Raw genomic sequence first — 5000 nt, 5'->3', positions numbered from 1 at the left:
ATCAATATACACAATGGCGAAAGACGCACACGATATTTGAAATTCAAAACAAACTACTACTACTACTACAGTACAATCTACCTTAATTCACGTGTCTCTGTCCGGGAAATATGGGCATCGGTCTGCATCATCATCTTTATTATTATTAGTAGTATTATTACCATTATCATCATCATGATCATTCTTTGTATTGACATTATTATTATTATTATTATTATTGTTGTTGTTGTTGTTATGACGAAGGTGATGATGAATATTATTATTATTATTATTATTATTGTTGGTGGTGGTGGTGGTGGTGGTGGTATCGTAAAATCAGTGATACTGATAACAATGGTAATAAACCGTAATAAATACCAACAGGACTTAGTATAGATGATGATCATAAAACATTTAAATCTTGTTCGCAAGGAAACTCAATGCAACATAACAGCAGCAGTAGTAGTAGTAGTTAGAAAGAAATAAATAGACAGACAGACATACAGATATATAGATAGGTAGATAGATACATACATAATGATGGTACTTATCTCAAGCTCTAACTAATTTTGTTTGTGTAAAACAAATTAAGGTGCATAAACACATACTGATGTTCACAGGAAAGGGAACGGACGATAGAATGCTGATTAACCGCTTGCATGCAAACAATCAAAAGTATGATGATGATGATCATGATGATGATGATAATAATAATAATGATAATGATGACGATAATGATAATAAAAACAGGAAGAAAAAGAAGAAGAAGGACGCAGGTTCCCACTCAGATCTCCCTAACAGGGAACCCGTGGCATTTAGAGTGGAAAACATACACATACATAAATTTGCATGCATGTTAATACGACATCACACACACACACACACACACAGGAGAGAGAGAGAGAGAGAGAGAGAGAGAGCCAGCGAAAGTAAAAAAAAAAAAAAAAAAAAAAAGCTTGAACGTTAATAGGATGGTAGTCGGAACGGAAATGTGAGGTCACAGCCAGGGAAAAAAAACAAAAACAAAAAAAAAAAACGGTAAAGTGCGGGTGGGGGGTGGGGGTGGGGTGGAGGGGGAGGGAGAGAAAGCAGAATCCTGTCGTGCTGTGCTGTACAGCTTTGCTTGCGTGACGTTCTTTTCCACCTTGAAAGTTCAATTTGCATATGACTGTTTTGTATAATTGAGAAGAAAAAAAGTATATATATATATTTTTTTTTTTTTTTTTTTTTGAGGGAGGGGGAGAGGGGGTGTTGGGTTTTGTAGGGAGCTTTTCAAATCTATAGGCGGTCCTTTGAGTGTGGGTGTGCCTTAGTGGGACGAATAAAAATCGAATAACCGCCCGCTTTTTTTAATATTTTTTTAAAAATTTTTATCAAAATCTTATGCAAGATGTCAATTCGCAGCGTGATAAAGAAAGAAGAAGAAGAAGATAAAATAAAAAAAGCTTACATGAAATTTAACCGTTCCTATTATTTTTTTTTTCTTTTTTTTTTTCCTTCTCCTTGTCAACAGGCGGCTCCTCCCCCTTGGTGATTTACAGTGTTCCTTGCACATTTCGCTGACGTGACACGCCCAGAGAGAGACTGGTTCAGCTGCCAGCCCACCCCCCCACAGCAGGCGCGCATATGGCGGATCCCGACCTCGTTCCACGTTCTGGCGGATGTCTGCCTTCTACCCCCAGTCATTCTGAACGTCCTGCTTGTCCGTCGTCGCTCTGGCACTTCGCCGCTGCTGTGGAACAGCACCAGCTCTTCACTCCAACAGTGTCTGCAGCCAGCTCATCCCACAGCGACGAAGACGATCGTCATGTGCGCACACACAGACACACACACACACACACACATGCACGCACGCACGCACACGCATGCAGAACCTAGGGACTTGGTGTTATAGACAGGAAGGTGAAGGCGAGTAGTTATGGAACACTCACCATGACCCCTGCTTCCCCCCTCACCTCCGCCCTGACTCCCCCCTAGCCCCCAACCCGCCTCCCTCCCCACACACACCTCTCCCCACACCCCTTCCACACACTCTAAAGCCCTGCGATGACTTACAACGTGTGATCTCGTCCGGCCCGTGTGTATTATGTACAGTTTGGTTACCAGGGAACGGAAAAAAAACAACAACATTGGACTGTGTTCCTATTGCCAGTGTAACTCGTTGCATTTTCACTTGTCATCATTTTCTTCATCACCATTTGGGTTGCACCACGCGACAAGACGTTGATTGTTTTGTTCTTGGTTTTTTTTTTCCCTGTTGCCTTTATCATGAAATGTTGTCTCTGTTTGTTTGTTTGTTCTTGAAATGATTCCAGAACTGGCTTCGCTCTTGCCGCCAGAGTTCAAGAATTCCAGTATTTTGTTTGCTTTCAGCCTCACTCCTGTTCATTCCAGACTGTTTACAAAGGATGTTGAAATCCTGCTAATTTATTTACGTCAAACAGAACGCTGGACATACTGAGAAAATGATATCCGACCCGACTGTATTCATTTGTATATAGAACACGTCGTTGGACTACCTACCTACCTACTTACCCATATATATATATATATATATATATATGTATGTATGTATGTATGTATTACCATTACTTCCATTGGCTAATTCCATTTACCATAATCAGCAGTAGCAGGCGAACAATCTCGTTCCTTACATGAACAGGATGGAAAAGCCCACCACTACAGTTGGTATGAGTAGTGTAAGGCAGGCTCCTTTATATCTATAGCAGATCTCAACCCTGGTCTTTCTTGTCACATTAACCCTTTTTGGTTTTTGACCTGAGCTTCCAGTGCACGAAATGCGCACTGGAGGCGTCGATGCTCCCAGGGTCAAGGATAGGTCTGAAGCAATCTACGATTGGTTGAAAAAAGAAGAAGAAAGCTTGTATGTGGAAATGATTCAACCCTTCAAGGCCTTATTGTTTACCAGTGGACCAAGCGCCAGAAGTTCAATCCAAGGCCACCCCTCCCACCAATGAGAAAAGTACACGGGAGAGTTGAACCTTGATCCGCGCGCGCGCTCTTGTGTGTTCTGCAAATCAGTAGTACTCACAAGAGAGTTAAAATCTTCTTCCGCGCGCGCTCGCTCGCGCTCCCGTGTGTGTGTGTGTGTGTGTGTGTGTGTGTGTGTGTGTGAAAGAGAAAGAGAGAGAGAGAGAGAAAGAAAGAAAGAGAGAAAGAGAATCACGTCGTGTTTTGCAAAGCAGTAGAGTTGCGGCAAAAAGAAAGAGAGAGAGAGAGAAAAAAAAAAGTTTAGAATTATGTTTTTCACGTGCAGAACATACATGGAAGTTTTCCTGCCCCGGTTCTGCCTCGAATTTCACCCTTAGTTTGCATCATTTAAATATTTTTTTTTTTAAGAAGAAATACTCCCCCCCCCCTTCCCCCCCGCTGGAAAGAGCACACAGGCCTCTAAAGCTGTGCAGCCAACAGGGTAGAGGACAAAAAGACCAGGTTGAGAACCATCCACCCGTTCCCACCGAACCGGGTGGAGCTGAACTCATTTTCAATACATGATACCCACCCCACCCCCCACCCCCACCCCGACACCACTCCTGCCCGCGCCCTTTCCCCCTTCCCCTATGTCATACTGCGATCGAAAAGCTTTTTCTTGTTTTTTTTGTTGTTTTTTTGTTGTTGTTTTTTCTTTTTCACGAATACTTCCTACGCAACAGAGAGAGAAGAAGCACCCCTCCCCCTCCCACACTCACCTCCACCCGAACCCACCCCCACCTATCCCCCCTCTTCTTCCCCTAAAAGGCAATGAGGTATGAAGGGGAGGTGGGGGAGTGGGGGGGGGAGGGGTGTTTGTGGTGTAGACGTTTACAAAAAAAAAAAGAAGAAAAAAGACCAAGAATATGTCAAGAGTATTTCCCTAGATTAATCTTTATGAACGTCATTCCATGCTCAAAAAGAAAGGAGGAAGGAATAGCAGAGAGAAAAGGGGGGCGAGGGGGGCCAGGGGGAGGGGGTGGGGGAGGGGCACAGAGAGAGAGAGAGAAAGGCCCTATACAGTGCCTTATATGACTTCGAATTCAGCCTCTGTAGAATAAATCACACACTCTCTCGAATAAATGTTTTGAATGGCTGTCGTTGTGAATTGGTACGAGCTGATCAACAAGAAATCTGGTTTGTCCACAGCAAAGTTTTATTTATCTTTTCATGGTTTTTCATCTCTCTCTCTCTCGCTTTGTGTGTGTGTGTGTGTGTGTGTGTGTGTGTGTGTGTGTGTGTGTGTTCTGATCTTCGAATATGCATTTGCTGTGGACGTCAGAAGATCACGTTCTTTCGTAACACTGTTTGGGTTGGTTTGTTTCCAACACCAACTTCAAGTCACGTGTTCTGCTGCTGCTTTCTTATCTTTGAAGAGATCCCACTTTTGTGCCGCAAGTCCCCCCCCCCCCCCCCCCTCCCACCCTGTCCTTTGTCTATTTATTCATTCATTTTGAAATCTATTAATATTATACATATATACCCTCTGTCTAGTCAGTATACGATTGTAAAAACCATATATTATTGTTTACCCGCGTGATCTCTCTGTCAATCTCTGTCTGATTAATTGACTGGGCTAGGCACCTTCAGTCTTTAAAGTAATTTTTTTTTAAGTTTTGAAATTTGTTTCACTTTCGCGTGTCTATTTATGATCTAATACTCTTTTTTTTTTTTAATATCTTTTGAAGTAGATGTGGTGCAGCGTATATGGACAAGTCCGCACGCTTCGACGCCTTCTTGAAACTGAAACTGAAACTAACACTTGGTAGGCAAGTCCAGTAGGAGAGATGGAAAGAAAGTGTTGCTCAAACCTGTACTGTAGCTCCGTATAGGACAATAACTTATGACAGTCTTTGTTTGCTTCCCTCTGTATGCTAGTTTACCTCTTGTCTACATGTTGATGTGCGTGTACACGTGTAAAGGTTACAGGTGTACATGTACACAAAGTGCAGAACAGTGCCCTGGGTCTTGGAGTCTGCAACTGTTCGTGAAGAGAGACCGGAAGTCTGGAAAGATGGACGGATACCGGT

General features: G+C 42.8%; 1 protein-coding gene across 5 annotated transcripts in view; it reads left to right on the top strand.

Moving 5' to 3' along the window:
- The window catches only part of LOC143284085 (uncharacterized), a 78377-nt gene that overhangs the window by 73001 nt on the left and 376 nt on the right, over positions 1–5000 (top strand). For all 5 annotated transcript variants that reach the window (XM_076590720.1, XM_076590722.1, XM_076590721.1 and 2 more), the window contains exon 5: positions 1493–5000. This exon is cut by the window's right edge and continues 376 nt beyond it. The gene's annotated coding sequence lies outside the window, so the exon portion shown is untranslated. The remainder of the gene's footprint in view (positions 1–1492) is intronic.

The sequence above is a fragment of the Babylonia areolata genome, chromosome 7, assembly GCF_041734735.1.
Source record: "Babylonia areolata isolate BAREFJ2019XMU chromosome 7, ASM4173473v1, whole genome shotgun sequence".
Classification (NCBI taxonomy): domain Eukaryota; kingdom Metazoa; phylum Mollusca; class Gastropoda; order Neogastropoda; family Buccinidae; genus Babylonia; species Babylonia areolata.
Note: the sequence above shows the minus strand (reverse complement) of the source record. Positions and strands in the feature narration are given on the sequence as shown.